The sequence below is a fragment of the Gorilla gorilla genome, chromosome 11 (assembly GCF_029281585.2).
Source record: "Gorilla gorilla gorilla isolate KB3781 chromosome 11, NHGRI_mGorGor1-v2.1_pri, whole genome shotgun sequence".
In the NCBI taxonomy this organism is placed as follows: Eukaryota; Metazoa; Chordata; class Mammalia; order Primates; family Hominidae; genus Gorilla; species Gorilla gorilla.
Window position 1 is genome coordinate 77,059,262 of NC_073235.2, and position 17,990 is coordinate 77,077,251.

General features: G+C 40.9%; 1 protein-coding gene across 3 annotated transcripts in view; it reads right to left on the reverse strand.

The window, feature by feature from the left end:
* Nucleotides 1–17,990, reverse strand: part of WIPF1 (WAS/WASL interacting protein family member 1) — a 123,314-nt gene that overhangs the window by 36,312 nt on the left and 69,012 nt on the right. The window contains exon 1 of one of the 3 annotated variants that reach the window (XM_063695004.1): nt 1,705–1,954. The exons of the other annotated variants lie outside the window; for them this stretch is intronic. The gene's annotated coding sequence lies outside the window, so the exon portion shown is untranslated. Of the gene's footprint in view, nt 1–1,704; nt 1,955–17,990 lie in introns of those variants that run through there. 3 annotated transcript variants of the gene reach the window in all.

Consider the following 17,990-nt stretch of genomic DNA (forward strand, 5'->3'; position numbering starts at 1 on the left):
AAAATATATCATAATTTAAACAGCCAGAAACTTCCAAAGTAAATGATGTGTGTTCATAAAATGTTAAGAAGGCTTCAAAAGGTCATAAAACTTGAAGGGTCCAGGAATTCAGTATCATATCACTTCATCTCATATTTTAGGTAGGTTGGGGAACTTCCAGCCTACAGGCCAGATTTAGAATTTGATCAGATCTGAAGTTGCTGCTCGATCCCAGGAACTAATTTTCACCACAGGGAGTTCTCTGAATATTTCAGTCCACCCAGAGTATGTGTAACCCTTACAAGGTTAGATATTAGAGTAGCTGAAGTGCTATGAGCAAATAGCCCATGAATAAACTTTTCAAAGAGCAATAGAAAACCTGACTTAGTGAAAAATGACTTTCAGGTAAGTCATTTAATGACCTTAGACTGATAAAAGGAAGAGTTTTGACATGATGATATTCCAGTTCAGAAGAACAAAGCTTGATAAAGTTAACACATAGCACTGTAGTCCAAGTGAATTGTAAGAGTATGATTTCCACACAGATCAACCTCAGAACTTTTTCCCAGTTTCTCATCTTCCTTTCTCACTGTCCTGTCCTATTCTTTCCCCAGTCTTTCATCTTGCTCTCTACCAAGCTGTCTTACTTTGCTTAGTTAGAATCTTTCAGTAGCCTTTTCATTTACCACCTCTCCATTCTCTACTACATATACTAGTTATGCCATTAAATTATTTAAAATAACTTGTATGCCTGTAATCCCAGCACTTTGGGAGGTCGAGGCAGGCAGATCACTTGAGGTCAGGAGTTTGAGACCAGCCTGAGCAACATGATGAAACCCTGTCTCTACTAAAAATACAAAAACAAAGAAAACAAAAAACTTGTACTTAGTGACTAAAGTTATATGTGCCTTCTGAGTTTTTTAAAGCTTTATTTTATATTTCTTCACGGGGAGAAAGGAACATAAGTCAAATTGTTTCTTCCTACATATTCTAGAAAAAAGTTTTTTAATGTAAAAAGTTTCCTTAGTTCTGCTCTATAAGTCTCTGAGTAGATGGCTTGAAATTTTAAAAATCACAATATTTTATGCCAAAACATTAATCATATTAAACATAAAGTTATAACTAATGCTGTAGAATTTGATTTGCGATAGTAATTGTGCACACACTGTTATAACAGGAATAGACTTATTCTAAAAGACAAATCGTATTATAAAAGACTCTGCTTAGAAATGGTTTAGTTTGAGTTTTGAACTTAAATAGCACATTGGCAGCAACAGAACTGCAACAGCTTAGTTCCATGGTATTTTCGTTTGAAGCTTCCAATGGCTCCTTGTACTTTAAAGCACTTATTGTTGCTGGCCACACCAAAGATTCAAAGGCAGTTGTGTGGACAACTGTATCATACATCAAAAGGATATATTTACCGACATAAGCCCCCAATTTAAATGGGAAAATAAATTCCTGTGGATCCAAACTTGTCCAGTGGTCAAAAAAAATTCTATTGAAAATCTTGCTTACATTTTGGCTCAAAGCATAAGTTATGAATCATTCACAATCACCATAGTGGTGAAACTAGCATTCTGGGCAACAGGAATAGCTCACATGGTGCTCTACAGAAAAATTAAACAACTTTATCTCGACATACTATGGTCCATTAAAAGCCATTTAGTTCTTCCCTGTAGCTGATAAATGAAATAAACTTAGTTTGAATATAATTTTTCTTACCGTTAAAGGGTACTGCAGGGAGCCATGGTCAGGGACACAGGCAGACAGAGGGCCAGCGGGACAGGAGCCAACAGAGAAAACTGTCCCTGAAAAAGGTATCATCTTCTAACACAAGTGTGGGGTCGTTTTTGGACAGCCATTTTGGACAAGCTCTGGCCTCTTGTTAAATGTGACATACTGAGTCAGAGGCAGACGTCCTTCTGCGGTTATTCGCTTCCTGTCTGATTAATTTGTTGTTTGTTCCTTCCTCCTTTGCTGCAGAAAAAGAAACTAGATTGGTTTTGCTTAAGAAGCAAGCAAGAAAAAAACCTAAATTAAAAAAAATTAAATGTTTCTCCTCCCCACAAGGTGTAATACACAGCTATTTGGTACAGTGACAAGAGGAGATGAGCACCTCCACTCAGTGAAGAGTCCAACTTTATTCTAGATATTCCCACAAAAATAACTGTTCATGGAACTTGATATTCCTTTAGGAAAATTATATTTGAAAGTATCACTGTAAATACTGACTATTCCATTGAGTAATAGGGAAAAGAGTCACTCAAGAAAGAAAAGCTCTTACCTACCTTACCTTATCGCTTCATTAGGCTAAGGGCTTCTTCTCATTTACAGGGCATTCAAGTGTGTGGGGAGAAAGTTACAAATGCAGGTAAAGAGAGCAGGTCAGGTGTATGAAGGCAAATGAGGTTCTTTTTTTGGTTTTGTTTTATTTATTTCTTTTTTTTTTAGAGACAGTCTTGCTGTCACTTAGGCTGGAGTGCAGTGGCGTAATCATAGCTCCCTGTGGCCCTGACCTCCTGGGTTTGAGCAATCCTCCAGCCTCAGCCTCCTGAGTAGCTGAGACTACAGGCATATGCCACTGCACCTGGCTAATTTATTTTATTTTTATATTTGGTAGAGATGGGATCTTGCTTTGTTGCCCAGCCTGGTCTTGCACTCCTAGCTTCAAAGTGATCCTTCCATCTTAGCTTCCCAGATTGCTGGGATTACAGGCTTCAGCTACCATACTTGGCAGCAAATGAGTTTTGAAACGTGATTTTGGTGCCCAAGTCAGGGTAATAATATACAGCTTAAGTCAGTTGCAGATCCATAGCTTTCTATGCCAAATGTTTCTGTCCCCCACACTTAATGGGATAACAGTAACTCTCCTAGAAGATGCTTGACAAAAGCATAGAGATAAAGAGGGCAGAAGGAAGAAAGTCAGATTTCTCATTATTAAAGAACTCAAGAGGTGGATGGCAATGGAATACATGTAGAAAACATTTTATCAAAACCTTGAGTTATGTATAGAACGATCTGAAAATGCTCATAATTTTTTCTTAACCCATCTTAAAGGTTCAGACTTACATATGCAACACATAGCATATAACTCTGAGAAAACAGTAACAGTCGAAGAATTTAAAAGAGAGGCATATTTCAGAAACTAGCTTCATTGTAAAATCTGAATGTTGGGTCCTGATTCTGCTAGGATCAGAGGCCAGAGGCATGAAAAGAACGTATGTTGTCTAACACTGCCTTACCTGTAAAGTGATAGAACTGGGCTAGATGAGTAATTTTCAACTCAGGTAGCTGTTGGGGGTGGTAAGCAGTGAGTGGGAATGGTGGGGGCAGGGGCCTGTAGCATTCAGTGGGTGGGGCCAGGAATGGGAAATTTCCTATGGTGCTTATGACAATCCCACCCAAAATACCAGAAGTGCTCCTACTGGGGAGTACTGGGACAGATGATGTCTAAGGATCTTTTAAACTCAAAATTCCCTGAGATAGGAGTCTAACTGCATGAGCAGATTCATGATGCCAGGCCATGGGCACAGTTCCTGGAGTGGAGTACCCAAGAATAAGTGACTGAGAGTCCTCTGCTTTGCCTGGAGCCCCTTGAAGGCAGGGACCGCCTCTTGTCTAACTCTGGCCTGGTGTCCACCCGTGACTTAGTACACAAATAAATACCTGCAGGCATGGGGCTGGACAGAGGTGGAGGCCTGCAGCTATCAGCCACTTCCCCCGATACAAACCCTCAGGAAAACAGAAAACTTGATCAACTATTAAGTAAATGCCCGAGTGAATCTTTGGGGAAGTCTAATTATAGTTGGGTCTAAAAAGAGAACATGGGCGATATGACAATTTCTCTACGTATTTTCAGAATTATTTTGAAGTTCTCTAAGTAAGACACCCCAAACACACACACACACACACACACGCACACACACACTCTCTCTCTCTCTCTCTCTCTAGCTATCTCTCTCTCTCTCTCAGTACACATACCATTCATGGCTATTTCCATCCCTTAGGGGAGTGGTCCCTAACCTTTTTGGCACCAGGGACCGGTTTTGTGGAAGACAATTTTTCCACGCAGTGGGGGCAGGGGGTGGGGATGGTTTCAGGATGAAACTGCTCCAACTTAGATCATCAGGCATTAGATTCTCGTAAGGAGCTTGCATGCACAGTTCACTTTAGGATTCTTGCTCCTCTGAGAATCTAATGCGCAGCTGATCTGATAGGAGGCAGAGCTCAGGAGGGAACGCTCGCTCACCAGTTGCTCACTTCCTGCTGTGTGGCCTGGTTCCTAAGGGGCCATAGACTGGTTGGAGACCCCTACCTTAGGAAAAGCTCACTTAGAAGGGAGTATGTCACCTAGAAGGCTGCAGTCCCCAAGACATGCAAGGGAGTAGTTGTGTAGTTTGAGTCTATTCCTACAGTCAACTTTGGACACATTTATCACGTGTCTACTATGCATGTTAGGACATAAATTAGATAATGTTCCTCCCCTGCTTAAAACCCTCCAATGACTTCTCATTTCACTTAAAAAGTCCAAACTCTTAGGTCCACAGGGACCCACGAGATCTGGCCCCTCCTTAACTCTCTGCCTTCATCTCAAGTAATACTCTGCCTTGCTAATTTACCTTCCACATCTTTCTGTTCCTTAAATGCACCAAGCTCATTTGCATCTTCAGGCCTTTTACTTGCAAGCCTGGTACTCTCGCCTGGTACACTCATCTTTTTGTTCCTTTTTATTCTTCAAATGTCAGCAAAAATGCTCTCCCTCATGACCCATTTCTGCTCTGTTTTCTTTTATGCATAGCACGCATCACCGCTTGACACTGTCTTATTTATCTGTTTATTTACTTGTATGTTTCTCCCCACTAGAATTCAAGCTCTATGAGAGCAGGGACCTTGTCCATCTTGTTTCTGCTGTTGCTTCAGCATCTAATGCAGGTGTTTGAAAATAGTGTTTGTTGAATGAAAAAGAAAATCAATGTTTCTTACAAATTCTACTATAGTATAATGTTCCTTTTTTTTTTTTTTTTTGAGACAGAGTCTTACTCTGTCACCCAGGCTGGAGTGCAGTGGCATGACCTTGGTTCATTGCAATCTTCACTTCCCAGGTTCAAGCGATTCTCATGTCTTGGCCTCCCTAGCTGGGACTACAGTCGTGCACCACCACGCCTGGCTAATTTTTTTTTTGTATTTTTAGTAGAGACGTGATTTCGCCATGTTGGCCAGGCTGGTCTCCAACTCCTGGCCTCAAGTGATCCGTCCACCTCAGCCTCCCAAAGTGCTGGGATTATAGGCGTGAACCACCACGCTGCCCAGCATAATGTTCCTTTAAAAGCTTAAGACTGTTCCCCCTGAAATGGTAAATAACAAATGCCAAGACTAGACTTAAGCCTTCTTGGGAGAAGCTGTTAAAGGGAAATTTTCCAGAGAAAAGGTCAGCAGGTAAAAGCCTTGGCCCATCAGTGGGCCTGGCAGTGCAGGCAGAGTCTTATGCAGTGCAGGTGGCTTACACCATTGGGCAATGTGAAGAGAAAAATGGATTAAGAAAATGGAAAACAAATAGAACAATCAGAAAGGAAGGGGAGGAAATAAAAAGATAAAGAAAATAAGGCAAGAAAAGCTGGAGATGGGGAGAGATCATGTGGTGGGTAGAGGAGAGCTACAACAACACTGCTGACCTCAGAGGCTTTGGAAGCCACCTCTGCAGTGGATGACCCACAGGTGCTGGATATAACAGTGCTGTCTGGCCTTCCTCAGTGAAGCGGAGTTCTCAGCTCAGTGTCAGCTTTTCCAGCAGCCACGTTCTTTAAAAAGAAAAGAACTTTAAGGCTGCAGGAGACTTGCAGAGATCAAAGTCTACATCACCACTTACAGAGGAAGAAACAGGGGTCCAGAGAAGTTAGGCATCCCGCCCATGTCACACAGCTGGCAGCAGCAGAGCAGTGGCCAAAGCCTGGGCTCCACTCCACTGTCCAGCGCCATTAATGTCTTCAGCCTCATTTCAGGTTCGGGTGATACCACCTACCTCCTTTCTGTAAGTACAAGAAGAGGCAGAAGAAAGAGGGTGGAGAGAAAGGCTGTGATGCGGATGGGAGAGGTTGTTATACTATAACCAAAGGGCTGAGATAAGTGGATTGAAAGCCTGGATGAATAAAGACAATCACAATTCTGGACTTAAAGAGAATTTTAAATGCGTATCTCTTTCCCATTTAATATGCATCAGTCTGAGCTTAATGACAGAGTAAAACAATAACCAATAGGCTCGCAGACCAATCACATAAAGAATCCTCCATATTAATCTATAGAAATAAAAAACCAAGAGCAGGCAGAAGATTATAAAACAATAATGTAGGTCTAGCCAGTGTAGAAAAAGTGTTGAAGAATCACAGTCTCCTGCCGTGGCCCCCAGTCAACATGGACTGAATCAGTGCAACAGTGGCATGTGTAAAATATGGCAACATAAGTTTTTAATAATTCTGGTTTTTCACGTTGTGTTTCCATGACTACCTGTTATGGTGCAGTATTTCCCCAGTAGTGGAAAGGTGTTTTATAATACTGCATCCCGCAGTTCTAAAACTTACATTATTCCTTCTTATACTGCAGAATGACCCCTTACAGATTTTTAGGGTGAAAAAGAAACACTACCAGATTAAAGATATGCATTAGTTGTAAGAATCTATGTTCAAAATGTTAAAATATGGGAATTATTTGATTTAAAAGAGCAGAAACAAAGGAATAATCCTCTCCACCACGTAATTATCAGTACAGCTACATACAGGGTTGATCATTTAAAAATAATCTCAGAAACATAGATGAATTAAAAACAAACTTGTAGTATTCTGCACCGTTAATATAAATTGATATAATCTTACTTGGGGAAAAGTCTGCAGTGTATTCTGTTGTGTTTTGGCAGCTCAGCAACCATTCCCCCTACTTATAATCACGTCCATTTGTTTGTATGGAGAATCATCCCGCGCTCACTCTCAAACCATGTGCATCCAGAGGCATTCACTCCCATTCCAGACAGAGGAAAAGCATGTGATTCAAGGCTGGCTAATCAGAGCCTTGCATTCATTTGGCCCTAGAGACTTCTGGTGATGGCTTGTGATCATCAGAATCAAGGAAACTTGTAGGCTGAGGCGAGCTCTATCCCTGAGGGATGAGACTGGAACCAGATCTGTTGAGGATGTAGGGGATGGGCCTGCTGCACTCATCCTTTAACCACATGGGGTCTAAAACCAAGACCAACAAAATGGGAATTGGAAGACGGAGAAAAACCAAGTGCTGCTGGTGTTGGTTGAGCCCTGAATCTATCTATAACTGAAGATGGCCTTTTTCTAGACCTTTAATTTATATTAGCAAATAAAGTATCTATTTTATTTAAGCTGGTATGGTCACGTTTTCTATCATTAGCAATACAAAGACTCTTAAGTGATAAAGGAATTGGTACTAGAAGTGAGTGTTGAATGTGACTAAGCCTAAAATGTGCAACTGGCTGATTTGAGGTTGGGGAAGGCTAGCGCAGGCTGGCCTGGACTGGAACATTGGCAGTCCTTGTTAAGTGACAACAAAATAGCTAGTTATGCTGCCACCTATTGACTCCTCAGTCTGAGACAGGAGCCTACTCATGGTACACCATTAATGGATTCACTAGAAAAACATTTAGAATGGTGCAGTGTGTTGGCTATTTCTTGTGTCTTTTAGTAAGATCCACAGGAAAGAGATAAATGTAGGCTCAAAACTGACTAGAGGCACAGAGGGAAAAAATACGGCTTTGTTAAGAGAGGCCTTTTTTTGGCTGTGATCTGCAACCAAGATGGGTGAGAGTCAAATAATTTGGAGACTTGCGGGTTGGAAAACCCAAATTCTCTACGGCATACTAACATTAGATAGAGTGGGGAGGGACCCGATCATAATCCTGAGAGACACAATTCCAAACACCAGAATCCTGAATATTGAAATCCCAAAAGATCAAAATCCTGAAAATATAATTCTGGAAGAAATAATAGAGAATTATTTGAAAGATATTTATTTACATTTTAAAGGAGGATTTATTTAAGAAACATACAAAAACAAGACAGAACACTTCATAGGCCATTTTACACAATAAAATAGACAATAATAACACAAATATTTTTGCAAGCATAAACACTCAGGTAGTCTAACGACAGTAGCACAGGTATAGAAGTTATAAGCAGACATCTGTATTCATAAAGAAATAGGGCAAGAAGGGAAGTGTACAAATGCATATCACTACAGTTGGTATTATTTGTGCCCAGCTTTATAAATTTGGTCATCTGAAATACTGTGACAAAGAATCTTTTGATGAGATCAATAAAAAACTGTGCCATGCAGTTACCACATAGGCAGTTGTCCAAAGAGCTGAGATCTCAAGAAATTTTCTTCACAAACACAGATTTGTATAAAAGGCCATCTCTTCATTTATTGAGGATGTTTCAACATTTTTATGTATATGCGCAATGCTTACACACAAAGTCAATGCTGTGCTGATGCATTTTTATGGAGTTAAATTTGCAAAAAAGGCATTTAATGAATTAGAATTTTCCAAAAGTCTCTACACAATGTATATGTCCAGTATTGGAAATGAGGAAAAGATGAAATAGATGGCATAGTGAATTATAAAAAATCATGCTGAAACTTTAAAATAGTGGAAAAAAAACTAAAATAAGAAAAAGAACTAAAAAGAAAATTCAACATATGAAAAGGGTATTATGGGGATAGATTATGGGCAATTGCATGGAGATAGTCCAAAGAGCTGGCCTAACATGATGCAGCTATTCTGTGATTGTGATTTTGGGGATTTTAGATGTTCGGGATTTTAGACTTTAGAGATTTATGCTTTAGGGATTTTCATCTTTGGGAATTTCAACATTCGGGATTATGGTGTTCTGGACTGTGTCTTTTGGGATTATGATCCAGATCTGGAGTAACTCTACTCTGACTCCAGGAATGGAAAGTGACCAGCCCTGGCTAATTAGAGCCTTGGGTTCCCTGGCTGCAGTGACTGGTTCAGAGACTACTTTTGAACCAAGATGTAGTGAGACTTATTCTAAGGTGTGTGGGGCTGAATTGGTAGTATGTTATCCACATTAGAGGTGTGGGGCTGGAATGGCAGTATTATACCCACATTATAGACGTGGAGACTGAGCATGAAGCCAATGCAGTAAGAGCGAGGGGAGCCTGAGACTCAAGAGGTACAGCAATCAAAAGCAACATGTGGGCCAGCGTGGGGGCTCGCGCCTGTAATCCCAGCACTTTGGGAGGCAGAGGCGGGCGGATCACGATGTCAGGAGTTCGAGACCAATCTGACCAACATGGTAAAACCCTGTCTCTACTAAAAATGCAAAAATTAGCTGGGCGTGGTGGGGTGGTGTGCACCTGTAATCCCAGCTACTCAGGAGGCTAAGGCAGGAGAACTGCTTGAACCCGGAAGGCGGAGGTTGCAGTGAGCCGAGATTACGCCACTGCATTCCAGCCTGGGCGACAGAGCAAGACTCTGTGTCAAACAGACAAACAAACAAAAGGCAACATGTAGATGTTACTTGGATCCTGAGTCAAATAAACTAAAAAACAAAAATGAGGCAATTGGAAATTTGGATATTGTTCAGATATTTAATGATATTAAGATATTGATAATTGTTAGGTGTGATAATGTTACTGTGGTTATATTGTATTTTACAAAGAATCCCTCACTTTTAGAGATATATACTGAAATATTTGTGGATGAAATATGATGCCTGGGCTTGTTTCCAAAGTAATATGGAAAAGGAGGGAAAGTGGGTAGGGGTACAAATGAAACAAAATTGATCACGAAATAGCCATTCTTGAAGCTGGGTGAGGAGTACACAGCAGTTTGTTTCACAGTTCTGTCTACTTTTCATATATATTTAAAATGTTTCCATAACAAAAAGCATTAAAAAAAAAAAGACTTGTGGCTCATTCCCTTCCTTATCCACTAGAGGCTGTTAAAGAGGTTTGCTTAATCTAGTGTAAAAATGCTCAGACTTGTAGAGGTAACTTACAAAGTTACAGAAGTTACCTTTTACTTCTCAAAATAATTTCTTTTGCTCTTGGAGAAACTGGATAGAATGAGGGCTCCCCTACAATGGTCAAAGAACAAGTGGTTCTTCCCAGAAAAGGAGTAAACTCTCAAAATCTGAACACCCATTATTAGTGGCAATAAAAAAGTAAAAATAAAAGTCCAACCAACAAAAGAACAGACCCTTTTTTCTAGATCAGCACTGCTCAGTAGAAATATAATTTGAGTTACGTGTGCAATTCTATATTTTCTACGAGCTATGTTAGAAATAGTAAAAATAAATAGGTGAGATTGTAATATTTTCTTTTAACACACTACTTCAAAAATAGTATCAAAAAAACCAATGAAAATCCCCCCAAATAGTATCATTTTATAACATGTACTAAACATTTGAAAAGAACTATGAATTAGGTATTTTATACTCTTTTTTTCACAAGAAGTCTTCAGAAACTGGTGTTTACTTTACTACTGGCAGCACTTCAAGTGCTCCAGAGCCACTACCACACTGGGCAACACAACTCTAGACAGTGACGGCCTGACGCGCAGGCCCCATCTTACTCATCTTTTATGCTGGCAGGATGCCTGAATGACACTTGACAGATGTTCAATCAATGTCAGTCCCGGAAAAGTCTTGGTCCACCTAGAGCCAACTCTGCGCTTTATAGTTATAAATTCTTAGGAAGAGTTTATTCTACTTGAAGCCATCTCTTAAAACAAGGAATTGACTAGGTATTGTTGGATTTGTGGCCAGTAGAAGAGCTAAATTGGCTTCTCTTTCCCAAGGTCTTAGTGCTAACACTTCTAGTACCACATGTGAAGAGATACTGCAGTATAGAAGTTTTAAATTAAGGGCTCAGAAAAAATACATCGCCTTAGTCTGTTTTGTGCTGCTGTGACAGAATACTGGCAACTGAGTAATTTATGAAAAGGCCAGATACGGTTCTGGATGCTGAGAGTCCAGGGTCGAGGGGCCACATCTGGTGAGGGCCTTCTTGCCGTGTCATTACCATGGCTGAAGGCAAGAGAGCATGCACAATGAGAGACAGGGAAGGAAGGAAACAGAACTCATCCTTTTATCAAGAACCCACTCTTGCGATAACTAACCTATTCCCATGATAAGGACATTAATTCATTTATAAGGGCAGAACACTCAGGACCTAATCATCTCTTAAAGGTCCCACCTCTCCTTTGGGAGGCTGAGGCAGGCGGATCACAAGGGCAGGAGATCGAGACCATCCTGGCTAACACGGTGAAACCCCGTCTCTATTAAAAATACAAAAAATTAGCTGGGTGTGGTGGCGGGCGCCTGTAATCCCAGCTACTTGGGAGGCTGAGATAGGAGAATGGAGTGAACCCAGGAGGCGAAGGTTGCAGTGAGCCAAGATCATCGCACCACTGCACTCCAACCTGGGCAACAGAGCAGGACTCCGTCTCAAATAAAATAAAATAAAATAAAAAAGTCCCACCTTTGAACATGGTTGCATTCAGGATTAAGTTTCTGACAAATGAACTTCAAGGGACACATACAAACTACAGCATTCACGGACTCAAAACACTTCAGTGGCTTTCCATTTTATACCAAGTAAAACCTAAAGTCCTTGCTATGACTAGCAAGGTCCTCGAGGATTTGACACTCCCCCACTTCCCCTCTCCTTCCTTGACCTCTTTCCCTACCTTCTCCCCCCATCTCTTTGCCTTAGGGATTTTGTGCTTGCTGTCCCCTCTTCTGAGGACACTGTTCTCTTGGCTGCTCCCCTCACTCCACTCATGTTCTGCAGTATTTGTGCCTGATCTGCTCTTCCCACCAGAGAGGCAGCTCCATGAGGGCAGAGTTTGTCTTGGTCACTGCTGCTGCCCCAACAACTTAGAACAGTATCTGGCATAATGCAGGTGCTTGAAAATATTTGTAAGTGAATTTTATAAGCTTCCAGCTCTAAGTTTAGTTCTAACTTTCATTTAACCTGGGGTTGTGATTATGCTGCTCCACGTTTGGCTCTAGGCAAGAAGGTGCCAGGATAAAGTGGAAATTGTTAGATTTGCTCCTCCAAAAAGACCTGGGGAGGCTCTTGCTTCTCCCAGCAGGTTGACACAAGACAGCCATTTAAAAAGACAATATGGGGGCCCTGCCAACAGATTTAACAACTCTTTCTCACGCAGGGCTGTTTGCCAGTGTCAGGGAGAGAATAAGTTAGAAAATAGTGAGATGACTGACTTGGAAAAGAGGCAGGGGAACCAAACTAGGGTGAGAAAAGAGAGGCCCAGGACTATCTAGAAAGGACAGTCCCATAACGGCTTCACGTACTCATATCCAACAAATCTGCATTCTATGCCCCTGTGTGCCTGATGCCAGTACCCTAGATGCTGAGGACACAGCGTGGAAGTTCACCTCTCCATGCTGAGTTTGGCAGTTTTGTGCTCAGCAAAAACCAAGAAACAAAAAGCAAACAAATACAAGTGCTGAGGTTGGAACATCACTTGCCTTATTTCTTTGAAGAGAAAATGATTTCACATGTGGAAAGACCATTCATGTTTTTTTCTTTTTTTTTTTCTAAGCACTATCTTGTCTTAGGTAATTTAATTAAAATGCAAATATTTCCCAGTTACCAGCATCCAATACAAGTGGCCCCCAGGGGAAAACCCATGTGAATGATAGAAAGAGGCTTCTTGCAACCCAAGGGAGAAACTGGTGGAAAGCCCCATTTTCACATCCTGCCAGGTACATACTTGTGCACACACACTGAGAGAAGCTGCTGGCATGAAGATAGCTGTGTGTTCCCTATGGTTGCTAATCATTAGGTATAAAGGCCAGAATGGGCCTTTACAATTACTTCTGGGCTGGTGAAAGTAGCCATATTGTTCCTTATTCAGACTTCTCTGTAGCTAAATGGCTACTCAGTATCACCTGCTGGAGGACAGAACTATATGGACACCAAAGGCCCCTCCCTTGGATTCTCAGGAACAAGGGTAACTAGCTCTGCACCTCTGGGCCTGACACCACCCATCTGAACACTGTGGGAAGGGCTCAGTGACCTAAGACTCCCCTAGGGGCCCTCTGACTGCATATAAGCCAGGCCTGGCTAGTGCAGCTGCCTGGGAGAGGCAGACCCAACTACTCTGCAGGTGGACAGGAAATGGTGGGCATTTGTGAGTGCCATAAGAATGGGGGGCCTTCCTGGGATTCAGATGATCTGCAATGTACCACACCGTCTCACTCAGTAAAGAATTGTCCCACAGGACCTTCAAAGGTCCTGTTACATATTGATGTGGTTGAAAAAACTATTTCTAGTTATCTGAGCCTAGACCTTAACTCCAATTTATATATAAACTCAAAATAGTTATTGCACTGTTGTATTCATTCCCTGTATTTTCAGGTAATGCAAATGTCATACAAATGAAATACTTTGTTTTGTTCACATATTTACCAAGAGTTAGTTGCCCCTTTGGAAAATCATGAGCCCAAGGACAATGTCAATGGTGTTACTGAAGTCTTTAACTCAAGAGAGCCTGCAATGGCAGCTGTCACACCCACCGTGATCCTACGCATACACGCAAACACCTGACCATGTACTTTTGTTTTCTGATGAGTTGTACCTGATCACTTACAAACTGAAGTTATTTTATAATAAATTACTTTCATTTCTCTTTTAAATTAAGACTACATTGATTTGGAGGGAAATTGTGTGTGAAGTCAGATTATTTTATTTGTGAAGGTTCACTGAAGATTGTGAAGAGGGCATTAGAAAATACTGTTATTACAAGTGGGCACGGGGTCAGTCGGGGCTTGGAGCCACTGCTTCTGGTGGTCCTGGGATGTCTACATGTGCCTGAGCTCCGTTTAAAGTCATGAAAGGCCAATCAGACGATTCTGCTCATCCAGCCTGGGCAGTGGAGACCACCACAGCTACTCACCTCTGATCCTGTGAAAGGGCTTCACATTTTGTTACCAAACATATCACAGAGGCATGGGTGATTCGTTCTCCTGTTTCTCAGCAGATCCTGCTTTTCTCAGTGGCTTGGCCAGAACAGAATTTGTTCTACTCGAATGACCCCAGATTCCCTCCAAGAACTTCCCTCCTCTCATTCAGCTTCTCTGGATTCTTCAAATGACTGACCGGGGAAACAGATTGTTGGAAAAACACTTTCGGGTTGCCTCGACGGGGTCAATACCCTATCAGGCCACAGGATAGACAAAGGAAAATGCTTCCTGCTGGAGCATGTGCACATATGTTGTTCCTTTAACTCCAAATACGTATGCAGGGGTGGTGGTAGGATCAGAAAATGTGTGATCAGAAAGTGACCAGTTCCCCACCATTTTGTGTGGGTTTTATTTTCTTTCTGCTCCGTGTTGACTCATTTCCCCACAACACGGAAGCTGCTTAATCCAAAGACTTGGACCATTTCATTCTGTTTCAGATCCATTCCAACAAAATGATCAGTTGGTGGCTTATGTAAAAAGCAGCTCCATGACTACATTTAAATATTGACTAGTTTGGGAATAACAAACCACAAAAATTTGGGGTATAAAAACCACATGTGGTTTATGTTTTGTAGGACACCCTCAGGAAGATAAATGGACAAAGTAGAAAAAAAATATAAATGGTCTCTCCCTGCCTCACCCCCACCATCATTAAATAAAAACAAAAAAACACACAAAAATAAAATGAAACAATGATTAAACAAAACTCAAGCTGGGTGCTACTCCTGGCTTTGGATGGCAGTTGTGTCTTGGCAAGGCAAGTTAAGTAGTGGTCTGGGAACTGTGGCTAAGGTCAACGTGTCAGAATAGCCCGACATAACCTCCACCTTGGTCAACAGCTCACCCAGCTCCTGACCATGGCTCCTCTCTGTCACCAGCACTTCCTCCTTCCAGAAGAGCTTCTCCAACCTCTAGGTCCCTGCAGTCACTGACCTTTTCCCCCTAGATCTGGCCCCACACTCAACCTCCCGGCCCTCTTCTCCAGCCAAAAGAAAAACGCACAAAACTGTAGATGACTTTCTAGAAATAGAAGTGTTTTATAATCTTTGTGTGTCTCTAATGCCACTGTTAACTAGCGAGCAGCTGTGCTAGGGCTCCATGCACAGCAGCCATTCAACAAATACTCAGTATCTTCATGTTCCAAGGTTGCTTTAGGGGATACTACGAAGATTAAACAGACAAAATTGTCCACCGTCATGGAGCTTACACTCCTATCTGCGTTGATGATGTGTGGAAGGAAATTTACCCTCTGTTTTGTGCTGTGCAGGTTTTCATTTAGGCCCAGCTCATATTATATTATGAAGAGCAGCCTCACCAAGATCACTGTCAGAGCAGCACTAATCCAGGCAAACTAGGATGCAAATGGAAAGGGCTCCAAAGTCCTTTGGGGGTTAGTCGTTTCAATCCAAGGACCATTTCCATAAAACAAAAAGAAAAACAAACAAACAAAAAAACTTGATGATATATTGCTAGGCCAGCCCACAAAAGTATATTTAGTTCATAATGTCACTAAACTAAAACTTCAGTTCTGAGTCCTCAAAGGAAAGGACTTTAAGGTGGTATCAGGAGGAGGAGGAGGAAGGGTCGTCCCTCTCTGGGGCTCCCCAGCCTCAGCTTCTGCCTCTGCCCCCACCTTCAGGCCACCTCCAAACTTTCCCTTGGTCTCATGCAGGACACTAAGGGGCTCCTGTCCCCCAAATATTTCTTACCCTAAATTGTAATTCCCTTTCCTGGGATAAGATGATCTCATTGAGGCATCAGGAGGAAATCAAGTTGTCTTAATTTATTTAAAAGAGAAGAGTTTTACCCATGTTAACCCATATGATGTTGAATTTTTTTGAGATCAGAGAAGACATTTAGTTGGAGGAAGACACCACATAGTACAGTCACACACTGTCTAGGGTTAACTTTGTTAAGTTTCTCCCACTTTTCATAGTTTGATTCCTTCACTTAAATAACTTTATTTTTTTTGAGACAGATTCCTGCTCTATCACCCAGGCCAGAGTGCAGTGGCATGATCAACTCGCTGCAGCTTCAAACTCCTAGGCTCAAGCAATCCTCCCACCTCCTGAGTAGCTGGGACTACAGGTGCATGCTGCCTCGCTTGGCTAATTTTTACAAATTTTTTATTTTTGTAGAGACGTAGTCTTGCTATGTTGCCTAGGCTACCTTCAAACTCTTGGCCTCAAGCAATCATCCTGCCTTGGCCTCCCAAAGTGCTGGGATTATAGGTGTGCGCCACCATACCCCACCTATTTTTAAAAATCACCCATTAATACCCAGAGAAAACCAGTTATCATCTTAGAATTTCTTTCCAGTGTTTTTCTTTTTCTGTTCGTATTTAAAATGGGATCATACTTTGGATGTGTACGTGCGTCTGTATATATCCTTCTTTTTCACATTTCCCCATATTATTATCTTAACACAATTTTAATAGTTGCATATCTCATTTTCTGGATGTTCTATTATCTATGTAAATATTTTTTATTGTTAGACATTTAAATTGCATCCAATTTCATTATTACAAATCCTATTATAATTAATATACTTGCATCTAAATGTTTTGTAATCATTTTATAGTATTTCCTTAGGATAAATTTTTAGAGTACAATCACTAGAAGACATGAACAGTTTTTTTTAAGGAATCTTGATACATACGATTAAATTATTTTCTCAAAGTTTTAGCTTGCATACTCCCATCAGTACTCATTTCTTCTTTTTAACATGTGCTATTATGACGTTTCAAAATCTTTGCCAATTTGACAGATTTATTTATTGTCTTCTCCATTATTAGTATATCTTATTCCATTAGTGGTTTGTTATCTGGATTTAAAAAAAATCACAGGAATTTAGTCTTTTCCTTATTTCCTCCTATTTGAACCTAAAGGTTACCTAAAAGCTCCATGATTTTTCATAAACAAAATAAAATATTCTAACCATTCATAGACTGACTGGGTGGAAGGCAGTGACCATTTCTGTGTGTTTATAAAACAAATGTTCATAAACCAAGGACTACCTTTATTTTATTAGCTGTGGCTAATTTTGTGCAGTCTATGAGAATTTTTACCACTCTAAGAAATGTTTCTATCCCATGCTGGGAGGAGAGGGTAGGACCTCTAGGCACATCTTACCATAGCTCTTCCTGCCTCAAAGGCAAAAGCAGGAATGCCTTGGTTTATGTTATGCACATGCAGACATGTGTAAACTTCTAAAGTCTAAGGTACAGAAAACAGCAGTTGTGACCCTGAGTCACCTTATTTTAGTGTTCACAAGACCAAAGTTCCCAGAAATCAAGGTGTAATTTAGGCTGACCTAATGAATACTCAAGCTTCTCTCATTTTTACCATTTTCATTAGCCATTATGCAAATATTTTAGAAAAGGTAGAATCTAGTTTAGAATTTTTTTATGATTGCAAACTTGATGATAATAACCTCTTTTGAGCACAGGTCATTCAAAGCAACTCTAGCAGTCTACCTGGTGGGCTGTAATTTCCAGTTGTCCTGGGCTAGAAGGACAACTGATGTCCTTTCCACCTGGCTCTTCCCAAGTGAAGACCTGTGACAGGATGTTCCTCACTTTGCACAGTTCTTCATCCTACACTTAGGAGATATTTGATATTTCTAAATTAGACAGGCAGATGCTTTGAGATGAAGTGCCTGGTACATACTAAACACTCAACAACATTAGCTATTATTACGATTATTAAGTGAGCAGAACTTCTCCCCAGTTCGTGCTACTTGGTAAAAGAGGAAACAACGGTAGGTTGGGCAGGGAGGGCAAGATTGATAAGTAAGAAGGCAAATGTGGGAACACAGCTGGTAAAGTGGCTCCTTTTGTTTACAGAGGGATAATTCAATGCAATGTAAGAATGAAGACTTTTATAATGCTGAGTTATGAGTTATTTTTAAAAATTTTATATTAAACAAAAAAGAATAAATAATTTACTCTATTTGATATTTGAAAAAAGTAGGTGCTAA